The sequence below is a fragment of the Lucilia sericata genome, unplaced genomic scaffold, assembly GCF_015586225.1.
Source record: "Lucilia sericata isolate MDLA Ls3-8-SP2 unplaced genomic scaffold, ASM1558622v1 Contig001625F_arrow, whole genome shotgun sequence".
In the NCBI taxonomy this organism is placed as follows: Eukaryota; Metazoa; Arthropoda; class Insecta; order Diptera; family Calliphoridae; genus Lucilia; species Lucilia sericata.
The window spans coordinates 70,001-83,605 of record NW_023995540.1 but is presented as its reverse complement, the minus strand read 5'-3'; positions in this window follow the sequence as shown (position 1 = coordinate 83,605).

Genomic DNA, 13,605 nt, shown 5'->3' with positions numbered 1-13,605 from the left:
CCCCTATATAAGGTTCCCTTCAAAAAATGTCTTTAACGCTCATTACTGGCTTAAAAATAATAAAGCGATGAAATTGGGCACACATAAGTTCAATGCGATCCAAAATCTCTCTTCATGAAAGTCAAAACATCTCCACCAATTTTAAGTGGATCGGTCCATAATTGACCCTACCCCCCCATATAAGGTTCCCTTCAAAATATGACTTTAATGCTCATTACTGGCTTAAAAATACGAATATAGCGATGAAATTCTATACACATAAGTTCGAAGCGATCCAAAAATCGTCTATCAAATTTTATGTTGATGGGTCCATAATTGACCCTACCCCCCATATAAGGCCCCTTCAAAAAATTACTTTAATGCTCATTACTGGATTAAAAATACGAATATAGCGATGAAATTCGACACAAATAAGATCCATACGAGCCAAAATCTCTCCATCAAAGTTTATGCGGATCAGTCCATAATTGACCCTACCCCTCACATAAGGTCCTTTTCAAAAAACGACTTTAACGCTCATTACTGGCTTAAAAATACGAGTATAGGAATGAAATTTGATATAAGTAAGTCTCTTGCGAGCAAAATCGCTTCTAGCAAGTTTTATGTGGATTGGTCCATAATTGACTCTAGCCCCATATAAGGTCCCCTCAAGATAATTACTTTAACTCTCATTACTGACTTAAAAGTACGAGTGTAGAGATGAAATTTGGCATAAGTAAGTTGCTTACGAGCCAAAACCTAATAAACTTTTATAGGAACGTAAATCTTCCTACCGAATTTAATGCGGAAAGTGTCGGGAACTGATATTCGATGTAAACATGTTTTATATGAACCAAAATTATGAAAAATGTTATGAAAAATGGTCAATAATTCTCCCTACCTCCCATATAAGGTCCTCTTCAGTAAATTCAATGATGTTTATAGGAGAGTATACCTTTTACGGCATACGGTTTGATGGTGGGTATATTAGATTCGGCATAGCCGAATATAGCACTCTTACTTGTTTTAAGTTCTTTTGTCAAAGAAGAGAGCCCCACCACTATTTGTTACCATCGATGCAGAATGTTCTCTCTCTCTCTGAGATACGCTTCAGTACAAGGGTATCTGAAATTCAATAATTCGATTCAGTTATTTCAATTCTAAACTCAAGCCAGCCTAATACATCTCTTTAAAGGCATTCATTCTTTCCAAAATAACTTGATTTTGCAGAAATTATTTTAAAACTAATACTGCATTTAATTTACAAGTCTATAATGTTGTAAACAGTTTTCTTGAATGGTTTTAACCATTAACAAAATTTGGTTTACTATTTAAATAAATTTATTGTTTTTTATTGTTTTCTATTGTTTTTATTTTTAGCAAAAAATACAACAAGAATATTATTACGTACATACATGGATTCTTAAGTATAAATACTATATACAATCAAGAATTTCAGTAATGTTACCCAGCAAAAACTCAACTTACTACTTTCACATATTAGAAAAAATTATTCGACACTTCAATCCAAATGTGAATTTATTAGAGCAGATTGTCACACAACTGATTAGATTCGTTCAGTTAAAAAAAATACTTTCAAATAAAAAATTTAAATTACTTCATATTGGGATATATGTATATTCAACAAAAAAAATTATAATATTGTGATTAGATTACGTTTATTACAATCAGCAGTAATTTTTTGCTGGGTACTTTAAAACCGCGAAAATGAAAAATACTTCAAATAAATAGGGAAAGGCTGTATATAAATTTGCATATAAAAATATTATTATGCAAATCATAATAATCATCATCCTCGCTACAATAATCGTAATACTTAATAAAAGTAATAATGATGAGAGTTGATTGCTGTGAACAATTTTTAAACGCGTAAATGCTTGTTGTATGAAAAACAATTGCTAAATAAATATGAAAAGTTTTTTAAGAGGTTTCACGCTAATTTAATGTTCTCAAAATATTTGCTAAATAATTTACTAGGATACATTTTGGTGAATTTAATCGTGTTCAACAATTTAAGAATTTTGTTAAATTTATTGCTTTAATACTCACCAACAAAATGATTGTATGGTATAGTGCTTTAGTCAATCAATCTATCAAATAACAATAGAGCAAACTTTTTAAAACATTTGGGGAAATTGGTCTATTAGTTGTCCAATTTTATTTCCCGTTGCTATCTTTTGGGAAAGATTCGATGATAATACATATTTTCGAAATTTATCTGTTTTTAATTTTAACATAAAAATTCAACAAAAAAATTACTAACACGTGAGAGTGTTATATTCGGCTGTGCCGAATCATATTCCCACCATCAAACCGTATGTCGTAAAAGGAATCCTCCCCTATAAGCTTCATTGTGATATTTAGAATATGGCTTAAGTCAATTATGGACCGATTATGGCTTAAGTCAATTATACCCTCCACCACCATTAGTGGTGATAGAGGGTATATATAACTTTGTCATTCCGTGTGTAACACCAAGAAATATTCATCTGACACCCAACAAAGTATATATATTCTGGGTCCTTATCAAATTCTGAGTCGATTTAGCTATGTCCGTCTGTCTGTGTAAAACACGCTCACGATAAAACGAAGCAATATAATTTAACCAAATTCACCCAAAAAGTTCTTCATTTTCCTAAGTTGTTTGGTATTGAAAATGAGCAAAATCGGTTCACACCGGGAAAAGTTATGAATCAAAACATCCTGGAAAAAAATAAGCATTTTTTACACATTCTGATGTAATTTTCTCGAAAACTATGCAAGATAACTCCATGAAAATCATCACACATTCGTTTCTACAAGAGCTTGATTCCTGCTGAAAATTGCCAGAATCGGTCCACAATTTCATATACCTCCCATACAAAAGTACATATTCCCGGAAAATGGGTTTTTTGTTAATAACTTCCGTCAGAATGTCGATATCTTCACAAAATTTTACAAATTAAAATCTTACGTCAATAGAATTCATTCAGAGATAACATTTTCTGGATCGGTCCGTAGTTGGACATAGCCCTCATACAAGGTCCCATCCCGAAAATCACTTAAACGCATATAATTCATTACTAAATTAGATATCCACATAAAATTTGGGTCAAGTATTGCTCTCACACAGATACAGAAATATTACTATGGAATTTTTTTCCGATCGGCCCATAATTGGTCATAGCTCCCATACAAGGTCCCCTCCCGAAAATCTCTTAAGCGCGCATAACTCATTACTAAATTAAGATATCCATATAAAATTTGGTATAAGTATTGCTCATACCCATAGAAATATTACTGTGATCGGTCCATAATCACCGAAAATCACTTAAGCGCGCATAACTCATTACAAATTAAGATATACATATAAAATTTGGTACAAGTATTGCTTATATGCACAGAAATATTACTGAGAAATTGTTTTCCTATGGGTCCATAATTGATCATAGCTCCCATAGAAGGTCCCTTTCAGAAAAACACTTAAACCAGCAAAAATATTGCTCTTATATACATAAATTACATTATAAAATTGTTTTAAGATCGGTTTATATTTGGTCATAGCTCTCATACTAGGTCCCCTCCAGAAAATCACTTAAATTCACAATATTCATTACCAAATAATGATATAGATACAGAATTTTGAAATTTTGTCTTTATATACATATATAAGTGGTCATAGCTCCCATACAAGGTCCTTTTAAACGCACATTACTCATTACCAAATAAAGCTATTGATACAAAATTTGGCACAAATATTAGTTTTGTATACAAAAATTCTATTTCAAGATTTTTTCACGATCGGTTCATAAAATGGGTGCGGTCGGTCCCATGCAAGGTTCCCTTCCGAAAATCACTTAAACACACATTACTTATTACTAAATTACGATATAGATACAAAATTTGACTGAAATGTAGCTTTTATGTACAGAAATTTAGCTTAAAGAATTTTTACGATCGGTCTATAATTGTTCATAACTCTCATACTAGCTCCTGTCCCTAAAAGCACTTTAACGGTATTCAACTAGTTGCATTATCAATTTGTGTAGAACAAAAATATATTTATGTATTTTGAAAATCCTTAAATCTTTCACACACATACGTGCAAATTACTAAATATCACTAAGCGCTATAAAAATATAAAGAAAAATAGCGTTTGTAATGTTCAATAAATCTTGGAATAGTAATAGATTTAAGCTGTTTAAATCTTGGGATTTTTCTATTTAAGACATGAGAAAACTTATTTCTACAAATATTTGATCAATTAGAAAAGTTTTAATATAAAAGTAGCTGGTGGAGGGTATTTAAGATTCGGCTCAGCCGAATATAGCACTCTAACTTGTTAAACCTTAAAACCTCAATTATGAACCGATTGTCATAGAATTTGATAAAAAGGTTTCGATTCGTATAATAGTTATTTGTTTCAAATTTCATTGCTCTATTCGTATTTTCAAGTCAGCCATGAGCGTATGAGTAATTTTCTGAAGGGGACCTTATATGCGGGTAGGGTCGATTATCAACCTATACTTTCAAAATTTTGTAAATATATTTTCATTTGTATAGCACTTGTTTATGACGAATTTCTTCGCTATACTCGTATTTTAATAAGTAAACCCCTATACTGAAGGGAACCTTATCCTTATTAGTAAATAGTAAATTATCATTAAACACAAAGCCATTTTTTCAAAACAATTTTTCTTGAAATATGACTGTTTTAAAGTAAATATGCGAAATATAGTGACTTGTAAAATGCTGTAATAAATTTTCTAATGGTATAACATTACATGTGTGTATGTTCATACATACATATATACTTAAAATTAGGAATAAAACATTTAGCAAAGAAATAAAATTAATCATAATTTGCAAAAACAGCGAGCAGATTTTATTTTGGAAATTCCATTAAAAAAATTACTATACAATAGCAATTTCACTCATGGATGTACTTATGTTAAACACAAAAAATTTAAAGCTTAAATTTAAAATGCCAAAAAGAGAACAAATATTTACTACTAGCTATACCCAGTGTGCTTCGCTACCCTCATCGTAATGGAATAAAATAAATATTATTGTAAATGTATATATATCTGCAATATCAAAAAGTCCCTTATTTAAATTTATGTTTATATATTCAATATTTTAGAAAACTCAAAAAGTACCAATGAAGTACGAAAAAGCAACAAAAGACCTCTTTTATTTAATTTCATGTTCCTAAGTTCAATATTATAGAAAATTAAAAAAGTACCAGTTGAAGAACGAAAAATTACCAAAGGGTCCCCTTTTATAGATTCTCATTAACTCCGGGCTCCACATGGTTAATTTCATGTTATAAAAAACACAAAAAGTACCTTTTGAAGAACGAAAAATTACCAAAAAGTCCTCTTTTATATGTTCTCACTTACTCCGGGCTCTACGTACTTAATTTCATGTTTCTAGGTTCAATATTATAGAAAATTCAAAAAGTACCTTTTGAAGAACGAAAAAGTGCCGAAAAGTCCCCTTTTATAGGTTATCACTTAATCTTGGCTGTACTTGCTTAATTTCATGTTTCTAGGTTCAACATTATAGAAAATTCAAAAAGTACTTTTTGAAGAACGAAAAAGTACCAAAAAGTCCCCTTTTATAGATCCTCACTTAATTCGGGCTCTACATGTTTAATTTCATGTTTCTAGGTTCAATATTATAGAAAATTCAAAAAGTACCTTTTGAAGAACAAAAAAGTACCAAAAAGTCCCCTTTTATAGTTTCTCACTTAATCCAGGCTCTACATGCATACTTTCATGTTTATATTTTCAATATTATAGAAAATTCATAAAGTACCTTTTGAAGAACGAAAAAGTACCAAAAAGTCCCCTTTTATAGATTCTCATTTACTACGGGCTCTAAATGCTTATTTTCATGTTTCTAGGTTCAATTTAATAGAAAACTCAAAAAGTACCAGTCGAAGGACGAAAAAGTACCAAAAAGTCCCCTTTTATAGATTCTCATTTACTCCAGGCTCTACATGCTTAATTTCATGCTTCTAGGATCAATATTATAGAAAATTCAAAAAGTACCAGTCGAAAGACGAAAAAGTACCAAAAAGTCCCCTTTTATAGATTCTCATTTACTAAGGGCTCTACATGCTTAATTTCATGTTTCTAGGTTAAATTTTATAGAAAACTCAAAAAGTACCAGTCGAAAGACGAAAAAGTACCAAATAGTCCCCTTTTATAGATTCTCATTTAATAAGGGCTCTACATGCTTAATTTTATGTTTCTAGGTTAAATTTTATAGAAAACTCAAAAAGTACCAGTCGAAGGACGAAAAAGTACCAAAAAGTCCCCTTTTATAGATTCTCATTAACTAAGGCCTCCGCATGCTTAATTTCATGTTTCTAGGTTAAATTTTATAGAAAACTCAAAAGGTACCAGTCGAAGGACGAAAAAGTACCAAAAAGTCCCCTTTTATAGATTCTCATTGTTCACTACCAGGACCTAGTATCGTGAAATAATTAAAGGGGATTCAATTTCGTCGAAACTGAACCGTTTATATCTTCTCGATGGTGTCCGTCGGTTCCCTTTATCAAGAAAATAAAACCAATCGGGAAGTTTCCAATTTCAATATCTACTTTATTTGAAGCACGTCGTGCTGTTTAACTTATTATACTTTTAATATGAGATATTCTAAAAAATGAAGTGAACGGAAATTCAAAACCGATTTGATAAGAAGGGATGAAACTTTAGGCCAATATTTTTCCCTTAAAGTTTTAATGTAATTCTATTACAATTTAATACAGTAAAAGTATGTTAAACTAATATTAATAAAAAATGGAGTTATCTTCAATTCAATAAATTCATTAATTAAAAGAAAAGTTAAGGTTTTCACCTTAACACTCATTTACTCCGGGCTCTACATGCTTAATTTCATGTTTCTAGGTTAAATTTTATAGAAAACTCAAAAAGTACCAGTCGAAAGATGAAAAAGTACCAAATAGTCCCCTTTTATAGATTCTCATTTACTAAGGGCTCTACATGCTTAATTTTATGTTTCTAGGTTAAATTTTATAGAAAACTCAAAAAGTACCAGTCGAAGGACGAAAAAGTACCAAAAAGTCCCCTTTTATAGATTCTCATTAACTAAGGCCTCCGCATGCTTAATTTCATGTTTCTAGGTTAAATTTTATAGAAAACTCAAAAAGTACCAGTCGAAGGACGAAAAAGTACCAAAAAGTCCCCATTTATAAATTCTCGTTTACTCCGGGCTCTACATGCTTAATTTCATGTTTCTAGGTTAAATTTTATAGAAAACTCAAAAAGTACCAGTCGAAGGACGAAAAAGTACCAAAAAGTCCCCTTTTATAGATTCTCATTTACTAAGGGCTCTACATGCTTAATTTCATGTTTCTAGGTTAAATTTTATAGAAAACTCAAAAAGTACCAGTCGAAATACGAAAAAGTACCAAATAGTCCCCTTTTATAGATTCTCATTTACTAAGGGCTCTACATGCTTAATTTTATGTTTCTAGGTTAAATTTTATAGAAAACTCAAAAAGTACCAGTCGAAGGACGAAAAAGTACCAAAAAGTCCCCTTTTATAGATTCTCATTAACTAAGGCCTCCGCATGCTTAATTTCATGTTTCTAGGTTAAATTTTATAGAAAACTCAAAAGGTACCAGTCGAAGGACGAAAAAGTACCAAAAAGTCCCCTTTTATAGATTCTCATTTACTCCGGGCTCTACATGCTTAATTTCATGTTTCTAGGTTAAATTTTATAGAAAACTCAAAAAGTACCAGTCGAAGGACGAAAAAGTACCAAAAAGTCCCCTTTTATAGATTCTCATTAACTAAGGCCTCCGCATGCTTAATTTCATGTTTCTAGGTTAAATTTTATAGAAAACTCAAAAAGTACCAGTCGAAGGACGAAAAAGTACCAAAAAGTCCCCATTTATAAATTCTCATTTACTCCGGGCTCTACATGCTTAATTTCATGTTTCTAGGTTAAATTTTATAGAAAACTCAAAAAATACCAGTCGAAGGACGAAAAAGTACCAAAAAGTCCCCTTTTATAGATTCTCATTTACTAAGGGCTCTACATGCTTAATTTCATGTTTCTAGGTTAAATTTTATAGAAAACTCAAAAAGTACCAGTCGAAGGACGAAAAAGTACCAAAAAGTCCCCTTTTATAGATTGTCATTTACTAAGGGCTCTACATGCTTAATTTCATGTTTCTAGGTTAAATTTTATAGAAAACTCAAAAAGTACCAGTCGAAATATGAAAAAGTACCAAATAGTCCCCTTTTATAGATTCTCATTTACTAAGGGCTCTACATGCTTAATTTTATGTTTCTAGGTTAAATTTTATAGAAAACTCAAAAAGTACCAGTCGAAGGACGAAAAAGTACCAAAAAGTCCCCTTTTATAGATTCTCATTAACTAAGGCCTCCGCATGCTTAATTTCATGTTTCTAGGTTAAATTTTATAGAAAACTCAAAAGGTACCAGTCGAAGGACGAAAAAGTACCAAAAAGTCCCCTTTTATAGATTCTCATTTACTCCGGGCTCTACATGCTTAATTTCATGTTTCTAGGTTAAATTTTATAGAAAACTCAAAAAGTACCAGTCGAAGGACGAAAAAGTACCAAAAAGTCCCCTTTTATAGATTCTCATTTACTCCGGTCTCTACATGTTTAATTTCATGTTTCTAGGTTCAATATTATAGAAAATTCAAAAAGTACCTTTTCAAGAACGAAAAAGTACCAAAAAGTCCCATTTTATAGATTCTCATTTACTCCGAGCTCTACATGCTTAATTTCATGTTTCTAGGTTTAATTTTAAAGAAAATTCAAAAAAGTACCTGTGTAAAACGAAAAAGTAGCGAAAAGTCCCTTTATTATTAATTTCATGTTTCTATTTCAATATCATAGAAAACTCAAAAAGGACCAGTTGGAGAATGAAAAGTACCAAAAAATATCACTTGATACCGGGATTCCAAATAACACCCCATTAGGATATTTAGTGTTTCTAAATTTAAAAATTTTATCTAAATTGGATCATTGTGGTTGAATAAAATCAAATTTCCCGTTTTTACCCCTTTTGGTACTTGTTTCCTCCCCATTAACGAAATAAAAATTCTATTCCAAAAAGTTGCAACATCGTAGTGGGAGCCCGTTATTATGTATTCATATGTATAAGTTAATAAACCAAAAACAATGTTTTATGAAAAAAGTACCAAAAATAGGTACAATTTTAACCCCTTAAACGTCCGAATATCCAAAAAGTACTAAATTCATATTTTTATTTCTTCGTTAAGTTATGAAGGAGTCAAAAATATTTTTTGAATGTGCACTGGTTTAAAAGATACATGGGGTGCGAAAAAAGTACCAAAATACAGTTTTTACCCGTTTATTCCCTAAAGGGGCCGAATTTTAAAAAAGTACCAGACACCTGTCCGTTTATTTTTTAAATGAACGGCAATAAGCTTTAAACTGTTTTTGTATCTTTTCTAGTTTAGGAGATATAAGGTTACCGAATTTACCCTTTTTTACCCCCTAAACATTCGAATTTCCGAAAATCCCGTCTTAGTGGATCTATTTGGCGGGAGACCAACCTCCTGTCCAAATTTCAGCTCTTTAGCTTCAACCGTTTAGGCTGTGCGATGATGAATCAGTCAGTGAATCAGTCAGTCAGTCAGTCAGTAACGTTAGAATTTTATATATATAGATGTTAAGAGAAATATGTGTAATAACAAAGTTTGATGAATATATATATATATGTATATGTACAGAATATATGTATATTCTGATTATAAACCTTATGGCATTTTGAACTAATTTGATTTCTTAGCTGTATTAAAATTATCAAAAAAGTTATATATACCACAAATATTTGGCTTACAACAATTTTTTGTCTTAAAAAGACAATAATTTCCAGAATTAAATTGTTAGTTAAAATGAAACTAAATGCTTTAAAAAATTACGAATACACTTCAAGTATACTTGAGAAAATCATGTGTATTGCATAAATTATAATTTAAAATTAATTGAAATAAATTTCCACAATTTGCAAATAAATATAACATTTTATGTGTAATTTCAATTAGACCATCAGCATCAACCAAACACATGTCACACATGTCAATGTGTAAATTTTTCATACTTTTAAATCATTTGTTTACTAATGCGGTTTTCGAAAAACTAATTAAATTTATTCAAGCATATCTAGTGGTTTCTTCATACAACAGACATGGATATACCACTTCCACATACATACATATGTACATACAGTTGCAGATACATACACACATCTTAGGCAGACATGCCTGCTTGTTTGGGCTGTTTTGTTTTGTTTGCCAAATGTCAAGTCAACAAATTTTTAAGCAGCCACCAACCATTGGATTCAAAGGCCTGAAATTCAAAAAGAAAATGTTAAAAACCATAAATGAAAAACCAAATTGTCTAATGGAAGATTAAAAATTATTTGTTTTTTTTTTATTGTATTATGTCTTCCATTTGCTAGATTTTGTTGGTAAGATAAAGTAAATTACGAACTCTTTTTAGAAAATTTAAAGACTACAATTTTAAGCACAATAAAAAGCAAAGGAAAATGTATGGTACAATTTTTCGACAAAAAAGAGATTTTCCAATAGAGTGCTATATGGGGGCAAGGGCAAATACGGGCCTATACTTCTAGATTAGGGTAGTGGGACTTTTACATTAAAGTTCTTTATGCTTTTTCTAATACTAGTTTTTTATAAGTGAATTTTGACCTTCAAGCCTTTTTCTGAAAGGGACTTTGTATGGGGGCTGGAAGCAATGAGGCCCGATTATTTCGAAAATCGTAATTTAGACTTACACAGAGATATTACAACATTAAACACCAAGTGTAGTGGTATACTTAGTGTTACAAACATGAGCATAAACGCATAATACCCTGCCCTCTATAAAGGTGTAAGATATAGTAAAGGTCCTACAAGAGCAACTTTTGAATTTAGAAAATTGATAGCTGTAATAAAGTTGAAGCAACATCTGCCTTTTGGCCTGTATTTGACAAAACAACATCTGCCTTTTGGCCTCTATTTGACAAAGACATGTAGTGGTGATCTCACCACCAAATGAGATCATCATTAGCTTCTTAAGTCGACAACATATACAACTGCATCGATAGTAATTTGAAACTAATATCTCACACACACACCTTGTTATATCCTTCACCTTCGTGAGAAGGGTATGAAGTGGTCGAAGTGCTTTACGTGAACACCTGCCGTGTTGGCCTATTCCACGATGGTCTTTTTCATCTACTAGGTGAGCTTCTTTGACGACTCACCACCGTCCCTTTGTGCATCTTACAGGTACACAGGTGGCAATTTTTGTTCATGGTTCTGCCGGTCCATGCACAAGCACTTTGCTCAAGTACTCGAGCTATCCAATCTCTTGCCATAGTAAACCGGTTGAGGAATAACAGGTATCATGAGTCAAGCTCTATCAAACCCTGACAAAGGAAAACGCAATCACTGGATAGAGCCAATAGAAGGGGAGGACCCAACATCAGATGAAACACCATATTGATGCTATGAGGAATGCTCTTGTCCTTATCGACATAGTCATCATATAAAGACTCACCCCAGTGCATTCCTTGACCTCTCTGTTGTTTCGGCATCAGCACCTAGGGACGTAATTAGTGTTTCGAAATCTCAGATCCATATTTAATTAGCCAGACTTATTTCAGTGGACACAAGGGCCTAAGAACATACTACTCACTAGAGTAGGGTATTATATGGTCGGCAATACACGACTATACATTCTTACTTGTTATATCATTCACCTTCGTGAAAAGTTTGTCATTCCGTGTGTAATTTACACAATATAATTTTCCGACCCTATAAGTAGCGGGGTTGATCAAGCCATGTACGTCTGTCTCACTGTCTGTCTGTCGGTCTGTCTCTCTGTCCATCTGTGTGTCTAATGAAATCAATTTTCTGAAGACCCTAGATATCTTCGGGATCCAAATCTTTAATACTTCTGTCAGACAGGCTTTCAAGAAGTTTCCTATTTTAAATCATCAAAAAAATTTCCTGAAACAATGAAAATTTTAGTACATGCTTTGACAGAAAAACACAGCTGTGTTACTTATTGGAAAAGCGTATGTGTGGTTGTATGTTGGTTTTATTGCTTTGCTTATTATGTTGGGGTATTGTATGTTTTGTTTCGTTTGGCTTTAGTTGTTGTTGTTTTATGTTTTGTTATTGCTAAAGTAACGATAGATTTGGAATATATAAAATAAATTGAAATTTTATAAAATTAAACTTATTTTCAATACACTATGGTGAAGGTTATATAAGATTCGGCAAAGGCGAATATTGAACCCTTACTTGTTTTATTTAAATTTAAAGATAAGAAGCCCTTAATGAATGTATTTAGGCTTAAAATCACATTTTCTACCGAAAACAATTTAAAAGGAAATTATTTTTTTTTTTTATTCCATTTCAAATTTTTTTATAATCTCTCTCACATATGAAAAAGTTGTTTATACGACTTCTAACTTCCTTAACAACCAAATACATCATCATTTTTGTTTTAAAAACAACAAAAACTTTTATACAAAAAATATTTTTGTTTATCTTTTTTTGTGAGAAAAACAAATCCCATTTTTCATATTGCCTTCTTAAAAATAAAAATAATGTTCTTTTGTTTGGGGCAGTTTTGTCTATGTATTTGTTTATATAAGTGTACTTGTTGTTGTTTTTATCTCTCTGCCCTTTTCATGTGAGTGTTTCTTCACATACAAACATAACTACAACAATTACAACAGTACACATTTGTTGAGGATATTCTGTGCGAAAAATATGAGTGTTGGTTTCCATTTAATGGCATTACTTAGAGTGTACATTTTTTATTAAAAGGGCCTGCGTTCGCATGTGAGCAGAAAAATTGACAGCAATTATAACTAGAAACTATTTTTTTATAACTTTGTCATTAAATGTTTTATACGATTGAGAAAACATTTTTCACTGGAGTAACAGTTAAAGTTTGTTCCAATGACCATCAGGTGTGGTGCTGTGGGAACTAAAATTGGGGCGCCTTTGACATGTTCAATTTGTTAAAGCTATTTATATTTTTCAATCAATTTTAATGTTACCAGGAAATTGTCCAATAGGAAATTGTACCATCCTAATGAATATACATACATATGTACATATGTAAGCATGTTTTTACTAATATGTGGGTGCATGTGAATATGAAATATTCGTGTGTGCGTGTATTTATTCGTACTATGCCCTTTAGCTTAGAAATTCATTAGTTCAGTTTAGCGTAACACATTAGCAAAAGTTTCTCTTTTTTTCTTCATATTCCTTCCTTTAACTAGATACTTGAATACTATGTTTTCAACACTACTTTTCAAAAAGGGGCATAAAAGCAGTTCAAGGTTAGAGATGTGGCAAATACGAATACTTGAAAATTCTTAATTTAGGGCCTAAACTATTTTTCTGCTTCTGCTGTAAAATATTTATTTTCCAAAGGGTTATATTTTTAAAATTATTTATTTAAAATTTTTTTAACGTCATAAAATAATTTTGTAAATGAATTTCAATTCGTTGTTTATTAAATTTTCTAAATTTATATTTAATTTTTTTTTTTCACTTATGTT